Genomic DNA, 24,257 nt, shown 5'->3' with positions numbered 1-24,257 from the left:
GCTGTGTGCAGGTGAGCTTTTGATTCCTGCTCTCTGGAATGGTTAGGTGTGACACAGTGGTTGGTGGCAGTTCATTCATTACCTGGGACACTGAGTCATGATATAAATCACAACACCCCAAGGGACCCTCAGACTGCATTGGACCCATGGCTGACCCTTGCACAGCCTCAGATGTAGGAAGTATAAAGACTGATCAGAGTTTGGCTATTGTGCCCTCCATCTCACAGGGGTGATGGGGAATCTCCTAAACATACAGCCCGGGCAGCAGAAAGGTGATTTTAGACAAGAAAGACTTCTCCAAACTGGTAAGGCCCTGCTGCAGTCCTAGTCATGTTAGTTGTTTTGTGTAACAGTATTATTTGCTGTTTGGTCTTCTGGGAGTGCCACTGGTGTCATTAATCAAAACCCCACATTGCTCACCGTTACCAAAGTATCCGCGCTGCATCATCAATCATAAATGCAGCAAAGGCTGTGCTCTGGGTATCTAAAGAGAGCAGGAGATAGCACGGTGGGGTGCGGGGAAGGGAAAGGAAGGAGACTTAATTATTCAGCGGTCCTTGGTCCATGGCTCACATTGGGAACATCTCTACAGCTCTATTTTGGTTGTATCTCGCTTTTAAATCCTTGTAAACAGCAGTTAAGATAGCTTCATTCCACCGCGCAGGGTACCCCACTGCTTCTCGAGCTATTATTTTAATAAGGCCTATTTTACAATTAAGGCACCATGGGCTTTAAATTACATATAAAATAAAATGTGGAAATTGAAGCATTAAGCGCGCGGCTGCCGTCAGAGCCTCGGCAGCCTCACATTAAGCGTCTGCCTGTTCTACAACAGAGCGACAGAAGGTAGAAGGTTTGCGCTACGGAGAGAGACAAGCAATAACTGCCCCATCCCTGGGGGAGGCACCATTGGGAGTTCGCTCAGGGATGCATTTCCCTTGCATGAGGCTGGCCGAGGCTCTTTGCCGAGGGGTCTGTGCTCCGGCTGTGCCGTGGTGCTGGCGTGGTACCCAGCACGGCCTCGTAAAGCCCCGGCGGTTTCGGTTACGCTTGTTGCCATTGCTGCGGTCGGCTGTGATGCAAGGAGTGACTCTCGCTCCAGATGGTTGTAAAGGTTAACGAGGAATTTATGCAGAGCTATATACAAATCAGACTGAATCTTCTGGCTGGGAACAACAAGCCGCCGACATAAATTCAGTTTTCTGAACATATGTAGCTTGGTCACTAAGGGAAACTGGAGAATGGCAAGCTGCTCTGCAGAACGTCCCCTCACTGCTGCTGGCAGAGGGGAGGAGACTGCTTCTCCTGCGGCGCAGTGGGGTCCTGGAGGTGCTGCAGAACAGGCAGAGCCCCTCTTCATGCACCAGGCATGGGCAGCTTCCCACTGGTGGCCCAGGTCCCACGGCTCCCTTCGGGTCAAGCTTTGCCTTCTCTTTGCCAAATCCTTTCGCTCAGGCCTTTCATCCGCCACCCAACTGTGTCAAAAGCTCTCCGCTCCTCCCAGAAACAATGGTCATGGTGACGTGGGACTTATGTTTCTGTTTACATCCATTTATTTATTTGTAAGTGGAGTGCAGAAGAGGCAGCTAAAGTTACCCTTTTTGCGTCACATCCAGGAGCTATGGGGGAAGCTTTCACCTCTCTCTGCTGGAGATGGCCAGTGTGTCCCTGCAGCATGGTCCTCCGCTGGAACTGAACCCTGGGGCTGTGCCCTTCTGCAAGAGCAAGAAAAGGGGAGAGAGAGCAAAACTCCTCTGCCCTCAGTGGTCACCCAGGTAGTAAAAGTGTTGGCAAGAAATCTGCCCACTGGAAAATGGATGCACCCCTTGATGTACCTTATGATGCACAGTAGGACATACAGTAATGCATACTGCTCTCTGCATAGCTGGCTCCTTTTTTGTGAATGTTTCTCCAGTTCAGTGGAGTGTAGCTCTTGATTTTCCTGGACATTTGAACTCCTTGTATCACGTGTTTTATTGAATTAATCTTTCTTGCTTTTTTATATTTATGGATCTGCTGTTTGCAATCCTCAGTGTTGTCTCGCATGCAGCAGAACAAGCCTATCAGTGCATTTCCATGCAGGTCTGCCTGGGGCATGGGGCATTTTGCTGCTGCTGGCTGGGGCTGCAGAGGCTGAGCTGTGAGTCCTTGCTGCTTTGTGCCAGTGGCATAGTGGCTGCTTGCTTTATCTATAAATCAGAAGCAATGAAAACGTTCAGTGCAAGATTGCCCTCCCGATCTGTTGTACCTCAAGTATACAAGCAAGAATGCTGTGAGCCTGTTTTCAAGTGTGTGTTCCCAATGCACTGACCCACTTTAATCACCTCTGGGATTTTTTCAATTTTTTTTGACCATGCTCTGTGCAGCATTTCTCCCAGCTGCCTAGATTCCTGTAGGCTCTCTGTAGACTCCTGTCTATAGGTTCACCACTGAAGTCCCTGGACATAGGTGGACTGACTGGTTGTAGATCCAGCACTGACCGTCAGCGCAGGAAACAATTTCAATCCCTGGTTCTAAGGCTGGGAAAAGCCTCCCACGACCACACAAGCTGCTTATTATTGTACAATGCTCTGGGCCACAAACCAGATTCATAAAGGGCCCAGCTCCACCCTGTCTGGGCTCATAAGGCTTTCTTGGCAGTGTCTCTGTCGTTTGAAGATGGGATTGGGGCAGCCTAGCAGAGACTCCCAGCTCAGAAAGAGGCCTCTCCAGTGGGAGCCCCTTCCCAAGGAGTGGGTGGCTGAGCACAGGTAGCTCTGCTCATGCTTCATTGGCATTTTCCTCTTTTGCATCTGAAGAAAGCAACAGGCACCATAAAATACCCAACAGTGTGGCTCCCTCCCCTGGAGTGGTAAGCCCAGGCAGATTTTCAGTGGCTAACGTTTCCCTACATACTCCGGTTTACCAGGCTTGAGGCTTGTCAACCCAAAAAAGACTAAGGCTTTCCCTCTGCAATATTAAAAAAGAAAAATCATAAATCCTCTTGGCATTGCTGGCTCACACCACTGAGCTATTCCATGCCAATCCCATTGTTAAACTGTAAGCATCGGTTTCAATGCTGTAATAAAATACTGCATTTGAAATTTTACAGTTCCCCATTAACCTCCTTTCCCCCCTCTCACCCACCTATTACATCATCTCTCTCGCTCCTGCAGCCTGACATTGCTCCGACATAAAACTTGAAGCTTTTCCATCCTTCCCCTCTTTTTCTGCACCTTTCACTGTCACTTCTGTAATAGAACAGCTGAACCAAAGCAGTAAAGCGCCGCACACCATCCCTGAGCATTTTAAGCCATACGTGTCAAACACCACTGCATGGTACATGTTCTTGATACCCAGATTTTTGTAAGTGCTGTTGGTCTGAAAACAGCCCTGCCCTCACAGCTTGTCATTCCAGGGCAGTGCTTTGTTCTGTCAGAGCTGCCAGGTGTTTTATTTCCTGGGGATGCTTTGTTTGAGGATGACCCAGCAGTTGGGCCCACCGTACTCTGTGCTGGTTCTCCCCATGCCCCAGCCTTCCTCTTCAACACAAAGGTAGTCTCTGAAGTCAGTGGAGTCACCAGAGAAAAGGATCCCAGCAGATGGCTGAGATCTCCATAAATTATCTTCACTGAGCAAAAGCTGCATGTTCTTCCTCTCTGCCCACCCCAGTAATTTGTCTAATACAAGGCTGCTATAGGGCATCCAGGGAGGTGTTGGGCAGACCTGTGTAGCACCACAGCACTGAGTCAAGAGAAGACTTTTTCCAGTCCCAGCATCACATTGCAGTTGACTAAATTCAGGGCAAATGTTGCCATTGACTTTGCTCACTTTGTTTGTGTGCTGTGAGAGTCTCCATTGCAGTCTTGGCAGCTGAGGAATCTGGAGGAAATAATAGAAATGGAAAATCTTTTTAAATGAATGATGCTTGAGTAGTCCTTTTATGCCATTTGGCCAGAGAGGTGGTGGAGTCTCCTCTGGAGGTATTCAAGAAAATATTCACTTGGATGCTTTCCTCTGCAACCTTCTGTAAGGAGCCTGCTTTAGCAGGGGATTGAACTAGGTGATCTCCAGAGTGCCCTTCCAACCCCTGCAATTCTGTGATTGTATGATGTTCAAGGAACCATGTGTAAATTCCTTGCTTAGTGCTCACCATCACATTGGAGTGACCTGTGTCGGTCATCACTTTTGGGTGCATGACTTGGGATGGGGTGGGGAGCAGTGTTCAGTGTGGGGAGGGTGCTGCCCTGCAGGGGCTGCCTCCTGCCTTCCTCAGTGGGCTTTCTTGGCAGTGTCTCTGTGGCTGCAATTTCCATGCCACAGAAAAAGCTCAAACCCTATAAACAAGCTTAAGAGTGTGCTCTGATGCTAACAATGAAGAGCTTGTGAAAGTGCCAAAAATGAGTGTTTTTCTATTTTTTTAATTTACCTCTTCTGTTTGGTTTTCTTCTACTTTCAGTGTCAAATAGATGAGATTGTTAAACTGCTGCTATTTGAGTGTTGTTTGTCCTGCATAACAATGTGAATTTCTGACATTTGTTGCTCATGTGAGAACTGGGAATGCTGAAGGCTGGCTGTGCTGTGAGCTCTCCCCATCCCTGCTTTTATATCTGCACACACACCCCGGGTCTGATCCGACAGTGATCTCCAGCCTATCTAGACCACGCTCTCTGGGGATCTGTCTGCTGCATCTGCCTCAGGCCTTTCCTGAAGAGAGACAGCTAATTGGAAAAAATTATGTTGCATTACACGTGGTGACGCTGTGATGTGGGCTTTCATCTGCAGGGAGTTTGGCTGAGGACTCCCAAACTCACAGCTAGGGAACGGCGTGAGGTGTTGAGGCAGCACTGGGGAGGTGGAGGGCTCTAAGAGCCAGGCTGAGGGTTCCAGTTCTGCTTCGTGATTAATTAATGAACGAGCCCCCAATGCGGGCTAAACTGTTAGGTCAGATCTGACAGTGGACATCTAGGCCTTTCAAATGCTCTAATTATTGAGTTTATTTTTGAAAGGCTCAAGGGTCTTATTTACCTTTCAGAGTTTCAGCCTAAACACTGTTTTTATTTTGGGTGAAAAAAAAGTGCTTTGACACATTGAGTGAACTTAGCTACCTGCATGCTTGTGTTCAGTTTGCTTTGCTTCCAAACCTCCCCAGGGGTGCTGGAAAGAGAGGGGGAGAAGATGAAGTAGGCGGTGACTATCGGATTAATTACAGATGCTGGCTTAGCTGCTACAAGTAGTGCAGAAAGAGGAAGCGAGGGAGCAAAGTCTGACCCACCCACTCTTTTCTTTAAAAGAGATAAGCAGGTAGAGAGGCAGTGGGTGAGCCCCCAGCACCGCTCTGCTGATCTCATTGGAGGGCACCCACTGACACAAACCACAAAGGTTTCATAGCCTGTAAATATAATTGAAGGCAGTGGTGGGAAGAGTCGTGTGTTTGAGAAAAGAGAGAGCTTCCCCCAGATAAACACCGAGAGTCATCTAAAAATAGCAGAATAGGTGATGTGATTCCTCATTGCTTCTGAATGAGGTGGCAGGATGGCATTTGTCCTCGGACGGACGTGTCCCACATCTCCGAGTGGCTGCGGGGGATGAGAGGATGTTTCAGTATTTATTTTCTTTCTCTTGATTCCAACCAGATTGCCCGTGTTCTGCTTAATGTAGTGCCTGCTGTAGAAGTGGGGCGAATATTCAGTCACATTAAAAATAAATCCAGAAATAGCAGCTTATAAATTTGGATTTTTCTCCTATTATTATTTATGGGTGAATCCTGTCAGATGCATAAATACAATATCTTTCTACGCCGATGCTGGGATTTATATCAAAGGGATTCTAACATATACTTCATGTACTCAGCTGCAACTATTATAAGCTATTTCATGTACAACTAGAGACAAATGATCTCTCCCATGTTTGTCTTAACGTGAAATGCAGTTGGGTTGCTTGAATTCACTTCCAAAGCTCCTGCATGGGGGAGGGAGACGGGAGATTTATGCCCCTTTAATATATAATCAATTATAAATGTATCTTTAGACAAATAATTTAAAAATCTGTGTATCAAGAAACACCTCTATTAATTTCAGAGTACACAATTTTATGCATTTTTTTTCTGTGCATTAAGAAAGGGATTAAATTTAAAAAAAAAAAAAAAAAAAAAAAAAAGCTCTTACCCTGTTCGGAAAGCAAATTCTAACAAGAACATTCTGAAATAAAATCCCAGAAGGCAGCAATCCCTCCAACAATTAAACTGGGAGAAGGTCCCCTGGGGGCAGACCAACAAAATTTAGTAAAAATAATTGCCGTGCTGGGTCCTTGCTCTATTTTAGCTGAGTATAAGCAGACACACAAAAAAATAACCTACTGAGAGCAAGAACATTCCTACATGAAACAAGCTAACAACAGAGCCATGTAACTACCTGGCCACACCACTCGGCTTTTGCTGGCACGCAACTCAGATTTTTATACTTCAGCCAATATAAAATAACAATCAGGCTATTTACAAGGCTCTGCCAAATATTAACCTTATATCCAATTCTTTTCAAACCCTTCAAAGTCTCTAATGTGAACCATACAAGTTCCTCATTACTTGACAGTATTCTGTAGCTGTGATGTTATGGGCTAGTTACGTTTTTTAAAAGATGGTGTGTTTATGCAAAGATAATGGCGCAGTGCATTTAATGCTGAAAAAACTCAACAGTTAATTAATTTATAATACCCCTTTAGTCTTTGCCCCCCAAGATTAATTTGCTGGAGAAAACAAGTTCATGTTTGTCCCTAAGACAGAGGATAGAATTACTTCAGCATGTATACTGGGTTAAAACAAGTTGGATGCACGCATGCTCACAGCCAGGTGGGTGCCATTGTAGAAGGCAGTGAGAATGATGAAAGTGCAGAACAAACCCTTAAAAACTGAAGATATCCCCCAAAAAAGCAAGGTTGGGCATGCGAGGGGTTATCAGAGTTGCTAGTGGTGAGACAAAGGTGTGACAGTGAGTGGCACTGCACAAAGAGAGAGCACAGAGAGAGCGACTGTGCAAAGGAGAAGGGATGGAGCTCTGTTTCTAGGTCAGAAATGCTTTGCTGCATTTTCTTTTTAATTTTTTTTTCCTTGCACGTTTTTATGTCCTGGTCCATTGGGGCTCCATCGTTACTTCAGGAGACCCTCAGTGAGGTGCTTCTCCATTATGGGGCTGAGCACTTGGAGGAACCTGAAGATGTGCAGCCCCAGCCTGGGGGTGTCTGAGGATGTGCAGCTATGAAGAGCGGGAACCAGAGCAGCATAGATATTCAGGGCCACCCCACGCTCCACATCGTCCTCACAGAAAAGAACCAAGCCCCATGGCCATGCAGGAAGCACTTCTTCCCATCATTGAAAGAGAGTTTTCTAATTGGGCTCTTCTTTCCATACATCTGCAGATATCATTCTGGAAGTGCGCTGCATTGAATATTGGGTTTCTTATTTTAAAGGGAGACTTTGAGTCTATTTCTTTACACACGTTTTTACCAGCAGTACTTTTAACAATAGGTTACCAGATCCATCACACAATCTGACTAAAAGCCCGTATTTATTCCCCTAATTTTATAAACATTTAATAGGTCCTTATTAAACACATCAGCCAGCATGATTTAATAACACAATCAGTCTAGAAGTTTAAGAAAATTGAAAACAGGATTTGAATGTAATACAGCCACAATTACCGGAGATTATAGGCAATCATTTCCATATGTCTGCAATGGGGAGCTGCTAATCTCTGTTTGCATGGAGGTGATTTCCTCTGGAACACTTCCCAGCCTTCAACAGCGCTAGTGCTGAACAAATTAGATTTGAAAGTCCCCAATTTTATGACTAAGGTAATATACTCTGTGTATTTAGAGAAACACTGATTTCCTATTTTAACTGGCTTCCAAATGCTGGACAGAGACCTCGGCTTCATTTAGTTTGGCTCTGCTAGGTATACGGTAAAAGACTTTTTAATTTTTTTTTTTAAAGGGTCAGCACATGTATTTTTGGGTTTCTCAGAGATATACTGCAAGTTCCCTCCATCCATAAGAGGGAAAGAGTTAGCATCATGATCCAGTGACATCATGGCTGAGGAATGCGCAGCAATTAGCCCTGCAATACTGCAGGCAGCCTATGGCCAGGGGACAAGCAGCTCCCTCCTGCTAAACTTTAGGAGTCCTAACACCTTATTCCCTGACCTACCGCTTATGAGATCCTGAATAGCGTCACTTGTGTTTTGTGGGAATTCATCTGGTAAACTGGTCTTTTTGTGCATGGCCTTGGCTTGGCTTTGGCAGTTACTGTTGAAAATAGGACTGCTGTTGGGAAAGATTTCCTGTTTGAAGCAGCCAGGAGCTGGGCTGATTTCAATAGGAGCCAGTGACTGGTGGCGATGGGAGAGCTGCTGGGAACTTTACAGCTGCAAACGTGCCAGCCCCACTGGGGGACATCAGGGGGCCTGGCCTGGAGGCGTCCAAAGCATTTTTAGAATTTGTTTTGTCAGACGATTTGCGTTTATGAAATGTTTACAGCAGAGTCATACCAGAGAACTCAAGCAAGACAGGAGAAAAGAAATCTGTGCTCACCAGTAACGAGGGGTGAACAAAGCAGCTGAGTACTCCTCATCTTTCTCGTACTTATATTTTTGAATCACATTTTGTTTTCACACTGTTCCAAAGAGCCTCTTTTCACTGAGTCTGGCCCCACAGACTGAGAGTTCCCCCCAAGATTTCACTAAATCAGAAAACTGATATTCACGTGTTGGATGAAGAAATTGTAAAGCAGATGCCTCCACTGGAAAGATTTGTTTGTAATGGGAGGGAACAGCCCCAAGTAAGGACTTCAGCACATGCTTAATTCCATCACTGTTTCAGAAAGCACTTAAGCACATACCTGATTTAAAATGGCTTCTTGACTTGAGTTCAGTTGAGGTGCTGAACAGTATATGATGCCTGCATACTGATTTATGTTAGAATGGCACAAGCTCTTTTCACTGGGCAAAGAACTTTCTTGAACTGAAGGAGTCCTTAATCCAAAACTTAGAATTTTATTTTACCATTTTTGGTTTTATCAAAATTTAGAATGCTTAGGCTGGAAATTTGTAAAAGTTAAAGAAGGGAGCTCTCACAATATTCTTGTTAAATAAGTTAATCGAGCAACCAACAACCTGCGTCAAAAATAAAGAAACCAAAGAAACAGAATAGAAAACACATAGCATGGAAATGCACTTTGATCAAGAGTTGGTTTGTTGCATTTGTAAGCAAATTTTTAAGCCAACTAGTGCCAGCATTTGTCAACTGCAGTGCTGCTAGGGAAGTTACCAAAATGAATTTTGTTACCTGTTGTCTCAATACAGGAGTGAAAGTTACACATGGGGCAGCATGTGCAAAACACCTCACAGGGAATGACTTTGGTTGTAACAGCTGACCCAGACTGAAATTCTTTATAATCAATTAAGCAAACTGTCACAGTATTAAGATATTTGATATGGCCTTCTTGTTTTCAGATAGCGTGGAACAAACCTGCCCCTATAATGAGCAGCTATAACCTAGTATTCATTTGCAGAGCTTGTTTCTATGAGCTGTCTTCAGCTTGTTTAGTCCAAAAGGAAAAGAACATGTTGGTTCTTGTAATAAAATAAATGTACAATCCCTGCACATTACTGGCTTTGTAGTTGCTTTTCCCCTAAAAAATCCAGCTCTAATGCATAGTATATTTTTGATCATAAACTTGCTCATGTATGCATTCCAGATGGCATGAAGAAGAGGTTCAGGAATTCTAGTGGCAACCGCTACTATTACGAAAATAAAGGTAAGGCCCAGTTTTATGATGAACCTTGATCTTAAGGAGTTTATAACTAGACTGGCTCCAAGTTGTACTTGGAATACGTGGACACATTTATTACATCAGTGGATTCCTTCACCCACTTAAAAATATATCCACCTTGTTCTTTTTGAATGAAGAGGTTGCTTGCAGTTTTAAGATGCTTCGTGACCTTCATTCCATGTAGCAAAAGAGTTGATTAAAAGGAAATTGGCGAGACAGGAGATCCTAGTGTATTGTAATAACTCTCCATTTGGAAACAAAACTTCCTCCTACATTCCAGCCAACTAGGTTAATTAACTTTACCAAACGTTATAGTATACAACAGTGCAAACTCATTTTGCTGTTATTTTGAAATGCAATACAGCTTTTTCCTTGGAAAGGTCTATTAATAATTATTTACATCAATACACAAAAATATGTCAATTAAGGATGCTAGAGTGGTCTGTTAAGTTCAACTTTTCTAGGAAAAGCTTTTTCCTTCTTTCCTTTTTAAGTTCTTGCCAACAAGAAATATGTGCTCAACCAAAATAGATTTTAAGGAGAGCGAGGCAATAGGACTTCACTTGGGAAAGGCTTTCAGCACATGCTTACGTTCCATTGCTTTCACTGAGATTTAAGCTCATCCTTTGTTTGTGAACAGAGTTGTTATATTTTAATGGGTCAGTCTTTAGAGTGGACACCTTTTCACAATGACTTGTTTGAGGCTACAGCCTTATAAACCAGATAAGGGATGGCGTGGTGTGAGGCAGCAGCAAGACCTGGGAGATGGAAGCTGGGATGCAAAGCTGAGCATGTAGGAAGGGGCATAAAGGCTGAAGGTCTTTCTGCAGAGGAATCAGGGACAGCCAGTGTCAAGGTCCACTATGACTGCAAGTGAGCTACATTGCAGGTAGACGTCAGTTGCTGTACTTTAGCCAAAGTAGTTGCCTAGACTGTAGTATCACTTTCTGTTACCACAAATTGCTTCAGTATTGTGCTCTTTTTTATAAGGTGAGGAGGGAGTACAGATGATGGCTCCAGTGAGGTGAACCCCAACCCAGCTGTCAGATTTCATTGCTCTTCTTCCCTGTTTTCATGAAAAAAAGAATCCATCAAAAATATTTGTTTACCCCTCCAGCAGTAACAGGAGAAGAGTAAGGAATGGCCTTACTTAGTAAAATAGCTTTTGTTAAATAATTAAGTGAATTACCTTGAAACTGGCTTCTAACATACCCATGCTATTGAGCATGGAGGAACAAGAAGCACTTGTCCTTCTGCAATGCTTCTGTGATTTCTGAGTTGTCTTCTGGTCTGTGCCTTCAGTATTCTGGCACATCTTGCAGTAAGCCACAAGCAGGCAAGCTAAACAAGAGGCACAAGCCTATGCAATAAATATCCTGGCTTGTGTTATTTTTTTTGCTCTTTGAACTCTAGAAGCAGTTATTTGTCATTTATTTGATATCCTTTGACAATAAACATGATGTCTGTGAAGAACTAGTTACTGATAAGCTATCCAATAAGGTCAAAACACAGAAACAAATGACAGCAACAATAATAGAGATGTTAACCACTGCATCGTTTTTTCCCCATAACTTTTGAGATTGTATACTACTGTATTTATGTTGGAAGCATGCAGTACTATTACTTCTACAATAATTTGTCTTCATGCACGGCAAACAGAAAGGATTTCAGGCATTTTATTTCCTTGTCAGCTTCAATAAATGCAAAACGATTTACCTAAAAGAGAAAAATACCAGGACCAAATTTTTCAAAGCTTTGTTTTGTTGTCATTCAGAACACAAACTGTAACTTTGCAAGTACACAAACAAACAAACAAACAAAACCTTTTATGCATAACGTGTAAGCTCATTTCCTTTGATTCCTGCAAGTGATGCCATGGAGCCCAGCTGTTGTGTTTCTGTGATGATTTCCCTTACTCATGTTTCACCCAGTCATTTCAGGCCCTAATGGAATTACTTTGAGTGAAACCTGGTTTTTTCATGGTTCACCTCCCACGTCAGCTGATACCAGGAACAATTCTCTGGCTTGCATGGAGAGTAGATACAGGCAATTAAGTAGATTTTAAAGATTGTTTTTCTGTTTTGCATTTTCTCAACTGCTAACCCAATGCAGATCAGCTCGCTGTGGGCGTGAGGGTTGCAGGCATTCCGTTTGATGCTGTCTAGTTTTTGTACGCTGGGTTTCTGCAGTGGAAATGCATGTTGGATTCCCAGCTGATACAGGGCCCAGCCAGGTCCCTCCTGTTGATATTTGGTTCTTTGCTCATAACAAACACAGCGTGCTGTCATCTTCTGCTCAGCCCTTACCCAAAGGATGGGCCTGTTCAGCCATCCCCCATCCCCATTTAATAGAGACCTCTGTCCTGTTTTTCAAAGAAAGAGAATAAAATAGATTACTATTAGAAAAAGATGGAGCATGAGAAATTCCAGCCTGAGAGGGGAATGTAAGCGAATTAATCTCTCCTGGTGAGGAGGAAATTATTTTTTGTTACTAGCAAAGGTTGTTTTTCATTGGAATTTCTCTCTCAGAGCTTTCAGGCATCCATCAAAGACCCAACAGCTTAATTTTTGTCGATACAACGTTTCACTTTTTAGTTGCCAAATAACCTCATATATTTGATTTTCCAGATTTTTTAGATGCTTTCAGGAAGTTGTCAGAAGAGACCCTCCCTGGATAAGTGTTCTTTTCCAAGAAAGCCACTTAAAAAAAAAAAAAAAAAAAAAAAAAGAACAAAAATGATTCAAGCAGTTTTGGCCTAACCCAGAAACAATGCTGCAGCAAAGTTCCGGCTGCGTTTTATTAAACTCAGAATCTTTCTGGCCCTTCTCATGTGCTGGGGTGGGAGCTCAAGATCCGCTCTGGCCTGAGCAGGGCCCCAAAGTGCCGCTGTTCAGCTGTGCCTGTCCTGTTCTGCCCCTTTCTCTTCTGTTAAATGGAAGTTGACGTAACAGAAGAGAGGAGCCTGCCAGGAGGGTGTCAGAGTCAGCAATGATCACAATCAGACATTGCAATCACATTGCTCGACCAAGTCCTAGGAAGAAATAACCATCTGTTTCAATGGATGCAGGGGAAACAGCAACAGCAAAAAAATAACCACGGAACCATGTCCATGATTTTTTCATTCCAAGCCGTGCCTGGTGCCTGTCAGGGAGATGCAAAATGAGGCTTGATAGTAGTGCAAGTTTGGGACATTTTGTACCAGCTTAAAACAAACAGCTCTCAGCTAACATGCATTACAGTCAGGTTCTGTGTGTATGACTTTTCCATTTCTCTCCTGGACCCACACTGGACAGCAGCCTGGGGCATCCATAGAGTGACCTTAACCCACCTGGCCAATGGATTTCCCTTCTGCATACAGTGAGAAAAGCCTGTAACCACAATTGGAAGTGGCCACCCACCCCTTGGCTCACCCTGTCCTGCACCCAACAGCGCTGCACATTGGCCCCACTGTCTGCCATCCTCAAAGCACAGCAAATATTCCTGGCTACAGAGTGCTACCATGCACGCTATAGAGGCAAAATTCATTTATTCACTCAGGCAGGTGATGGATAGTCTGTCAATGTTTATACAGTAGACACAAGCCTAATTTTTGGGTATTAGTTGATTAACACTTGAGTCATAGTGTGTGTCCTGTGTCCAGTAATGTGGAACATCAAATGTGTGAAAAAGATTAATAGTGTGCACAGATGTTACTCAGAGGATCAATTTGTCTGGGGTTTGAAGAGGTGGTACCCTGCAGATCAATAGGAAAGGAGAAAATTAGAGTAATGTGTTGAAAGAAATCACAGCCGACTCTCTGCATGGCTGGGTTATCTGCTCCAAAAACTCAGCTTCTCATAAAGACTTTCAAGGACTGCAACAAAATGCTAAGTGCTTTCTCCTATATATATATATATGTATATATATTTTGTTACTTATAGACGTACAGCTTCCCCAAATGGCAAATCCTTTGCAAAGGACACAAAGCAGCCCTTGTGCAACGTGACGAGGAAAACTTTTCCCTGGCATTCTGTAAGAAAAGCGCTTCCCTGTATTATAAATAGCAACAGGCAGGAGGGCAATGGAAATAAATGTCGCTCTGTAAATAAGGGAACCAAAGCTGGACAGCAGAAGGACCCTTTCTGGACAAGCTCAACTAAGTTTTAAAACTAAGTTTTAAAGGAGAAGTATCCCAAGCCTGCTGGGTGCTGCACAGCTCTTTGAAATCTGTGAGTCTGCAGGAAGTTCTCCCAGGGGAGAAGGACAGATCCTAAATAACACCAGCATGGATGGAGAGTGCTCCACCGAGAGCCCTCAATCGGCAGGAGCAGGATGCAGCGACCCCTTTGCTGTCTCCAATTCCATCCTGGCTTCAGTGGCAAGGGGTGGGAATTGCAGAGGTTTAGGAAGGAGGGAGGCAGTGTTTGGGGCGAGTTCTCCCATGGGTGGTTCTGGCAGTGGGATAGCTGGGAAGCGAGCAGCCTGCTTGCTGGTGTGCTCTGCCAGCACAGAGGTTCTGCCTATCTGTTTATCTCTGCTATTCAAAAATGGTTTCTTGCCACTGAGACAGAAAGCAGCTTTGGACAGAAATTTCAGCACATGATGGGAATGTCAGCAGTGTTATGCTCTTTCATATTTTTTTTAAAGCCTGGCTTTCTGCAAACTGACATATTTACATGCTTGCTTTATAACATTGGCATGGGATTTATGAAATCTCCTTAAAATTAATGTCTATTTCTAACAAATTTAAATTAAAAATGACCATACCCACATGAGGAATAGGATAGGAAATTTAATTTAAGGGAAAGCTGGGAATGTGTATATTTTTCTACAGACTATTTCTGTTGCAACCTAATAGCATGTGTGAATGAGTGCCTGGTCCTTCAAGCTTAACCTATGGAGGGTTGCGCTTATACAAGAAGTTGCTTTGTGGAATTAACAGGAAAGCTCAGAAAGTAAGAATTACAGCGAGTAGCAGATTTTTGCAGGAATCGACCCAAAAGGGAATAAGGGGGGAGGGAGGCAGAGTGAAAAGAGAGTGGGAGGAAGAGGCAGGGTTAACAGCAGGCTGGGCAGAAATGCCTCCTTCTTTCCCTGCAGCAGGTCCTGCCACTCGCTGTAATTAGGAGCTCTTCCCATCTGCATTCCTGCTTCCAGAAACAACCGTAGCTTCCTTGCTGAAGAATGGAGTAAGCTGCTCTGAAACATCATAAAAATGGTATATTCTCAATTTCTAGTAGCAACGGAGCCTATGTACCACAGACCAAAGCCCAGAAGCCCGGCTGGGTGATGGGTTTCCTGCTAATGTATTTCTATAGACAGCTCGCCCGTCGCTGCTCTGCTGGCAGTTTTGCATTTTTCTTGTAAACCGTTCTTATGTGCTACAACACATCTGGGCATTCTTAATTCTGCCTCTCACTTCATTACCTTTCATAGGAGACTCTCAGTTTACAGCGAAAGAATCAATAGTTTGAAAGTTTTAAAAAGTGCAATATTAAAGATTGAAAAGAAACCAGGAAATCATAGTCTCCATTCGGGGGGGTGGGGGGAGACAAACCCTTTTTCTTTCGGTAAGGACTGAGGGTCAAAATTAATTATCTTTATTTGCAGCAGTTTGGGATTTCTGCAGAGATTTGGGGGATTTTAGTAAAGCTGTGTGTGAGTGCATTGGTCTTCTGGAACCCACATTAAATGTCTTATAAGCATTGGGACAATGTGTGGTTTGCTGGCCGTGTCAGTGGGCTCTGCTCACGATCTGCTGCTGTTTGCAGAGCAGGAGGTCCGAGCAGCACTGAGCCCCCAGCACCCAGCACAGAGCCCAGCATGATGGAGCTGATTGCAGCTGAGGATCAATTCCCCGCTGCAGTATTTCTTTCCCTAGAGCAGATCTAATTGAAATCAGACCTCCGTGCTGCGTTAGGATTCCTCTGGCAGAGCTGCTCTTGGCATTGTTTTCCTTACCATTTTTCCTATTACTGTTAGTTCCAATCACCAGAACAAGGCAGCACGGAGCAGAAGAGAAAAGCAACATGCTGTGAAATTGTTGAAATAACTCAAAGGTTTCCACAGGAAACATCATCTCCAAATGCTTGAACGCAGCCTCCCAGATAAAAATACAGCAGAGGGTGGGGGGTGAAAAGGGAAGGGAGAGAGGGAGATTTAGCGATGTTAAGAGGCCGAAGCAATTGCAGCGATTTGTAAATCGTACGAGCGGTTGTGTTCCCTGTGCGCCACGAGGAGAGGGCAGCAGATGTGCCGGCAGCACGGAGCTGCCTGCAGCCCGGCTCTGCTGCGTGCACCCTCAGTGCTTTGTGCTCAGCGCCTCTCCCTGCCTTCTCCTTGCAAGAGATTAAGTTTGGAAAATAAAAGTTGATGGCAGAGGATAACGCGTTCTGTTCAGAAAGGAGCGTCACTGCGTGCAGAGGGCAGTGGTGATCACACCCGTGTAGTTATTGATTGGTAATGTTCATTCGTTCCAGTAAACATTTTGGCTTTAGCAGATGGCTTTCTTTCACTGCAATCCGTTCAAGCTGATAGTATCTGTATCATTTTACTGTGATGCTAAAATATCTTTTATTTTAATATTTTAAAATGGAAGGATACTTTATTTTAAACAAAGCCAGAGTAATTTTAAATCTTAATTAGTTAGGTTAGATTTCCAGATCAGTGTTTTGGCTCCTGGTGGAGATGTATGACATTTAAAAATGCGTGCATCTCAGGAGTAGTTAAATAATGTTATGTTACAACTGTTTTTAATGAAGAAATAACTCTTTGGCTATCCAGGATTTCCCTTCAGTAATGCTCACTCTGGTTGGAGAAAATTTGGGTTTGTCAGAAGAAATGGAAATGCTTTCTTTTTTGGAAACCGGCATTTTGGAGTTTTCACAGTTTTGTTTTAAGCCAGAACAATAAAATTGATGCAGGACCATTTTAATGAAAATCATTTTTATTTCGGTTTATTTCATTTGTATAAGGGAGGGAGGGACCTCTGTGCAGCGAGTGCCTCTGCGCAGCCAAACGTCCCTCTGCCATCCGCGGGAGCAGCTGACACTTCAGAGATTAACTGTTCGTATTGAGGTATTTGATGGTGGACAGGCAGGTCTGAAATATTTGCCTGCAGAAGTGGCTTTACAAGAGCAGAAAATCCCTGTTGTCTTTGGGAACTCGGCGATTTCTGGGAGCCACCAGCACCCTGCACACAGCTCCCTTTGTCTGTAAACAAACTTCAGCTCGGCTCCCCCTCCAGTCCCGTAATCCTCTGCATGAAATCATTACCAGCTACTTGCAATGAACATGCCATTCTTCAGCTCACAATTATTGTTGTAGGCTTCACATAACAGTTCATCCCTTCTCTGCTTAATCAGAGGCATTAGATTTCAGGTACTCATGGAAATGGAGAAGAGTTTTGAGGTTTCCAAATACTTCTCTTAATGAATCTTGTGATATTTTTAACAAAGAGGTCAGAAATACATATTTTCTTCTTTTTGAAATGTTAACAAAATACAGAAAAAGACAGAAAGAATGGATGGGGGGGAAGCAAGTTTCCAATGATTTTAGTCTGGTGACTGGATGTCCTTTGTGCATCTGTTCAAGTATTTTGTGGTTTGCATTTACGTCTGTATTTGCCCAATTTACAGCTTAAAAAAAAATCAATAGTAATGTTATATTTTCATGAAACCAGCATTTTTTACTGAGATCTCTTGAGTAAATTAAATTTCATCCAGGCTGGATTACATCCAAGTTGGATTACTGTTGCAGTCCCTCATCCTACAAATGCACATGAATATTCCTGCTGGGTCTTGGGAGATCTGGAATCAAGTTCTAGGTTTGCTGTAGCCTCCCTCTTGCCCAAGCTCCTTATTTGCTTTGAATCTCAGTTTGTACTAATTACTTTAAAAACAAAGGAGAAAGGAAAAAAAAAAAAAAAAGATGCAATTATTGGCAGTCAACTTAATCGTGATGTTGCATATATTTGTCATATACATTTATGATATATCACTTGCTATGGTCTTATCTGGACAATGAAATCTAAAATATGCAAATTCTGACATAAAGCAGGTGTTGGTATCTATACTAGACTGTCCTGAAAGCTAAAACTGGCCTGTGACAGGAAAGATCAAATTGAAGATGCTTTGCTTTTTCTCTTGTTCTTTGGTATCCTGCTGTTTTTGCACCCCCTGCTCCTGGCACAAACAGACAAATAATGTGAACAGGACTGGCTGAGGTCTTCCATGCAGGGGCACTCTTTCTAATTGGTATTTTTTGAGTTCCCACAAAATAGAGTGGCCATATTACAAATAAACACAAATAATAGGAATAAATTCCATGACAAGGCTTCAGAGAAGTAAACGTTACGTTAAAAAGAAAACCATTGGAGCAGATGGACACAAACACAATTGCACAACGTACAGAATGAAATTGCCCATGTGGCTGAAAGATGATATTTGCTCTAGGCAGTTCTCTAGGTTACTACATAAGGTAGGACATGAATTAAAGCTGTATTCTAAGCCTTGGAGACATCAAATGTGACTTAATATATGATTTGTGTGTCAGCGGTAAGTGCCTGTGCACCAACTCTGTTTCAACACCTTTCATGCCAAGCTCAGGGAAATGGTACCACCCTGCAACTGCTCTAAGGGCTGAGAGATAATGTATTGACTGTTGCCATAGCTCAGCAGAGGTATGTCGATTTGTTCTGCTGCAGTAATCTGGTCTTGTTTCCAAGCCCCTTGTGATCTGTGAAGGTGTCAAAAGTAGCTTGAGGGAGAATGGGGAGAAGGAGATTTACCCATTTGTTCTTTTGCAGCAAAATAAAATAGCCTGCCAAGGCATCCTTAAAAAAGTTGTTGATGGAGGGATTACCTACTGAAAGATGGAAATATCTTAAGAATGATGCTTTTACTGTTCGCCACAGTGTAGGTCAGAGCACTTCTGGAACTAGTGAGTAGGAGTCCCACTGCAACAGACCCTCTGCAGGCAGAATAGTGAAAAAACCCAGATCCCTGAAGAGTTCACAGTCAGCAGTGATTAACCAGCCCAAGGGCCTGAATAGTAGAAATGAAACATGTTTCTTAACCCTTCACTGGTTTGGAGGCCAATGTAATGTATGGAATGCACCAACTTTATTGTGTACGTTCGTTAAGGTCAGGCACATTCCTTTGCAGTTTGCAGTTTTCATTACGGTTGATCTGTGACATGGCAAACCCAGGTCACTCTCACCCAAGTTGTGACAGAGTTTATCTGATGAAGCCCCATCTCTTGGAAGCAAGTGCAGCAAATTAATAATTACATGCAAAACTGAAGCAATGAAATTAATTTCTCTTTTATCCTCAAACATTTTACAATGTTGCTATCCTTATGAGAATGAAGCCTGTAAAGTAATATAGCTTATCAGATCTTGGATACACTCTTCACTATATAATGAATATATGTATGTGTGTGTGTATATATATATATGTACTTAATTTGTGTATATATATATATATGACTTAATTTCTATATAAACTCTATGCATCCAATGGATCTCTTTAAGTGCATTATGCTGCTATTCCTCCTCACCAAATGTCAATGACTGCAGGGACAGACCTCCCTTCTCATCAGTGTATGTGCATCCCTTCCTTGAAAGAAGACCATTATCCTATGGTATTTAGGTGAAAAAGCACTCAGTAGGATCTTAGAGTGGTTGTGGCAAAAAAGATCCACTGTGATTTATGTGAGGTGCATTGGGAACCGTCTGATGTGAAGTCAGCAGCTGAAGGGCAATGAATAATTCAGCATTAGGATCCTTCACATCATCTCTCTCTCCCATGTTATTGCTGTTTTTACGTAATTGCAAAGTAAAAAAAATAAATTGATGTCATAAAGAAAGCTGCATCATTTGTCTGGAAATACACGGAAGAGTTATAGGTACATTTCTGTTGCTTTGTGAGCCCTGTATGATCTTACTGTGTGCAAAATTAAAAATGTGTCTTTATTAATGGCTTCTCTAGGGTTAGATGGGCGATCCATGCAGCATGACATCTTTTACATTGGTCTCAGCAACCTGCACTGATAGAGCATGATGGCTCTGAATTGCTTCCTTCGAGCTCCCAGGTGTTGCTGCTTTGCTCAGTGCTTCTCCAGCAAAGCCTTAATGCAGATCTGGAACAGGGCTGCGTGCTTCTATCGCAGGGGAAATTTTGTTTGTCGAGCCATGGACAGAGATGAAGCCAGGTCAAAGGGTTCACCTGCCTCAGGGGAGATTCAGAAAGAGAAGTTGTGTGTGAAGTTTTAGTTTTATAATCTGTGAGTCAAAAGTAACCCAACAAAAAGATGGAATTTGGTATGCAGGCTCTTTTGTACAACATACAAAGCTCTGCTGGCTGGATAGATACATGCACGATGAGATACACAGTTATACATACATCTTGTGCTTTCATAATGCTCCTGCTTTTCAGAGGAAATGGCAAGTGGAGGAACCATTTTGAGGGACAGTTTCCTTGCCTGCAGTGTGCTTGCATCTGGCACTGACTCTCTGCACAAGGTTTAGGTTGCATAAGAATCTGAATTGCCCCAAAGTTCTTGCATTTAGAGCAGGAGGTTTATATTCTGCTCCTTTTCAGAGAAAGATCAGGAAAGCAGAGCACAGACCAGAACCAAACAGATCTCAACATGGGCTGGGAAAAGATCTGACTGACTTGTTCTCATTTTGTTTCATCTGCAGTGGTGGAAAGCACATTATCCATCATTGTGTTTAAGCATGACTTGTGCTCTCTGCCTTTCTTACTGTTATTATTTCATGACTAGAGGAAAAAAATGACTTTGGTGTATTTCTGCCTTTTAATCTGAATTGTTCAAAAAGATGTCATAACCAGCTCCAGCCTCTGACTCTCCTCTCTGCTTATAAAAGCAGTCGCTCCTCTGCTCTTGACTTTGTCCTTGCCTTGCTAACATGAGGCTGATATGAGCAAATGCTATTTCTTAGGAAAGTTCTGACTCAACATTGTAAGCTTTTCAAGGGAGAATGAATGCAATCTATGAACTGAATTGGCAATGCAGGAAGATTAGGAGAAATGCTATGCAATATCCAGATCATGCCATTTTAATATCTAAAGATGATTGCTTTTAGGAAGGAGACAATAGGTTTAGCATAGAGGTGACAAAACATATTCTTTTTGCCTTTCCTCTTGGTAAACAAACTTCTTTCAAAAATGAAATGAAGCTGTATTATGCAACAGTGATGGAAAGGGAACGACATGGCATGGGGGCTGTCCTCCAGCTGATAAGATAATAGGTATTTACCAATGGGAACCACTGGGCTGCTGAGACCTCCTGATATCTTTTGTATTGCAGGGCTTGGCATTCTTAAAGTTAGGCTGTCAAAACTGAAAGGCTTTGTGTTTATTCCCCTTCATATTTCTTGTTTTTCTCAGAGGCCAGGTCATCTGGAAAAGCCTTCAGTTTTAGGGCAAGGATCTTTTAGAAGTCAGCTTATAAAGAGGCTTGATTGATGCTCACAGGTTTATTACTTCTAAAAGCATTTCAAATCCTTGGTTTTGCCTTATAGATTTTAGTTCTTCAGTACATGCATTTTCAATCCTTTCTCAAACAGCGACAGCATGAGACATCTTTAAAAAAAATAAAAATAAAAATAAAACCTAAACTATTAGAAAGTCACTTAAGACAAAGAACTGGAGTTCTGGAGTCCTTTTAAGAAATGAAAGTTTGCCAAGCTCTCAATAACACAATTGGGTTTGACAACACTGCAGCAACTTTGGACATAGCAATTTTTTACCAGAGTTAAATAGCACGGAATAAGTTAAATATTATAAGTTCCTTTTTGTCCCGTAGCTACCACATCTGTGTTCTTTTTCTCTTCTTTTAATTTCTCTTCTTTTTTTTTCTCCATTGGTATTCTTTTTTCCTATCGAGCTCATTAGTTTAATACTGCAGGTGTGGCCTCCCCAGCCAGGTGATGCTCATTGACCCTTAGCCCAGCTTCTCCTGATATATTGACCACTTTTCAGTCTTTCTGGTTTTCTTTCTCCCTATAGCCTTCCTGGACAGCATTCTTCTGCACTATCATTCCCTTCCTGTGATTGCAAAGACAGCTCTGTCCCATCTTCCAGTGTCTTCTGCTTCCCAGCATGGAGGGCTCAGCCATCGCATCTCCCACTAACGGACAAAAGGTAAATGACCACTTTTGTTTTCAAAGGTCTAAATGATGCTACACCAAAACAGTTTTGTTTCTGGACATAACATAACATAATGTAGGCCTAATGTAGTAGCTACTACAGTGCTAAGCAGCAAGAATTACTTACTTCTCTACTGCAAGTAACAGGTAACTTTTTGTCTAGCTACCTGGGAAGTCACTGGTAATCTAAGCAAAAACTTACCTATATGAACAGCCATACAATATTTTTCAAAAAAACAGAAAAGTGATGCAGCTGGGAAGAAAACTTTGTAGTTAAACACTTTTTTAAAATGTGATGCCACCAAAAAAAAAAAAAAAGGCAACAGAAAACCAAGCACCTGCTTTACCTTCTTGAAAATAAAATCTCAAGCAAATAACAGCCTCCTCCTGCTCACCCCCATACCCAACAGTCTTGAATATTTCAGGAACTGTAAATAATGAGGACTCGGTTATCTTCATAGAGACAATGATGTTGTTCTTGAAAACACTTAACTGGGGTCTTGGTTTTAAGGAGAAATATTCCTCGGTGCATTACTGCTGTGAATTTTAAGTGCTGAGTTTCCTAGCATTTCCAAGTGCATGCTTCACATTAAAATGTAGGGTTTTCTTCTAATTTCTTATCCATTAATGGATAAATTCTACTGGGGTTTTAAATGCAAAGACATCAGAAAAACACATTGCTTATAAACTACAGTGAAACACTGAAGTTTTCCTGAAGTAACCTTGCGTGTGTTGCCTTGTAGTTGGTCATAGAAAAAGTAAACCAGACGTGTCACCTGAATTCTATTTCATTATATGCCCCTTTAACATGTAGGAACTGTGTAATCCAATATGGAGCGAAGGCGAGAAGAGTCTAATCTAAACCAGTAGTTGATATCGGATTCCTTTTTTCTGATACTTAATTTCTAGCAATTCCATGTAAAGGTACATTGATGCTTTCCTTATGTGGACAATAACGTCACCTCAAGTGCCTGTTACCTTTACTGTTCTCTTCTGGATCTGTTTGGGAAAAAATTAGTTCTATCTGGTACAAGAGTTGATTGGCACAAAAGATATTGGGGTGGGGACCAACAGTTCAGTAATTGTGTTCTTGTGAGTTTCATTTGGAGAACAATCATCTGTTTCCTATAAAACCTGTAATAGCTGTTCAGGGAGGGGACTGGGGAAGGGGTCTTGTTTGTTTTTATGCCTGGTTTAGTTTCTGAGAAACGCTTTCCTTTCCATTTGGACACAAAACTGCAGAGCAATATTGCTGAAATCTGAACAGCAGTGAGCCTACCTGACCTACTGGTTCCAGTTTGGTGCAAATCCCAGGGATAAATAAATGCAATTACTGAAGTTGGGTGTGCCAAGAAAAATCTACCAGGGCTGACCATCGGTGAATCAGAGTTGTGGGAATGTAGCCTTTCTGCTTCAGCTGCATCTGACCAAAGCAGCAATAACAGGAGGTTGGAGCAGAGGCTTTAAGCTGTGACTTTATTGCTTCAGTTGTTGTTAACATATAATATTACCACAAACTGTGTAGCCAGGGTTGCTCTCTTTGAGGCTCCAGTCTCAGTCTGCACATACAACATTTTCATTGATCCTCATCTAGGCAAGCAACTTGTTTTGCTGCTAGGATTATAATCTTCTTTAAGAGAGTGATCAGCACAACTCATGTTCTTTTCTCCAGAGCAAAATACGCAGTAATTAAAAATGTTTCTAGGCAGCTTGCTCTGGTGGATGAGGCTAAAAGAAACCTCTTCTAGGAGATGAAGGGGAATCCCAGTAATGGAAGAGTTTCTTGTCAATCATTTAAGGTCAGCGTGATTGCTGTAAGGTTTGGGTCTTTTTCTTCACATTGCTCTAAGGAAACATTATATGACACTTCTGAGCAAATTCTTTTCCAGAAAATGCAAAACAAATGAAACAGGAGCATTTAGTTCAAACCTATAACATGGCATACTAATTAGTATGCAAAAATTAATTGGTATAAGGAGGAGTAACATACTGTGGGCCAAATTCTTTGGTGACTTCTATGGGAGAAGTGCTTGAGCACCTGAGGGCAGCATTCATATGGCCCTTTGATCTTAACTTCTAGAGCTCGAGCGACAAACTTTATTAAAGATTAATTTTTAGAGCCCACTTTTAAAACAGGGACAGCTACTGCCAACGGCAGATGTATCCAGCCTATGGTGGTGGGATAAGGTGACTCTACAGACTAGAGACCTTGTAGAAAGCTTTGGCAGTGCTAGAATTAGCTTCAGACCCCATAACCTAACTCCTTCCAGCAAATTCACACCTGACTTCTTTTCTTTTGAGACA

General features: G+C 42.5%; 1 long non-coding RNA gene across 3 annotated transcripts in view; it reads left to right on the top strand.

Moving 5' to 3' along the window:
• LOC116231927 (uncharacterized) overlaps positions 1-24,257 on the top strand; it is a 94,438-nt gene that overhangs the window by 31,855 nt on the left and 38,326 nt on the right. For all 3 annotated transcript variants that reach the window (XR_016471283.1, XR_016471285.1, XR_016471284.1), the window contains exon 3: positions 21,814-21,948. This is a non-coding gene — a long non-coding RNA (uncharacterized LOC116231927). The remainder of the gene's footprint in view (positions 1-21,813; positions 21,949-24,257) is intronic.

This window comes from Phasianus colchicus, chromosome 15 (assembly GCF_987193195.1).
Source record: "Phasianus colchicus chromosome 15, bPhaCol1.hap1.1, whole genome shotgun sequence".
Classification (NCBI taxonomy): domain Eukaryota; kingdom Metazoa; phylum Chordata; class Aves; order Galliformes; family Phasianidae; genus Phasianus; species Phasianus colchicus.
The sequence above is the reverse complement of the archived record's forward strand: the minus strand, read 5'-3'. Positions and strand labels throughout refer to the sequence as shown.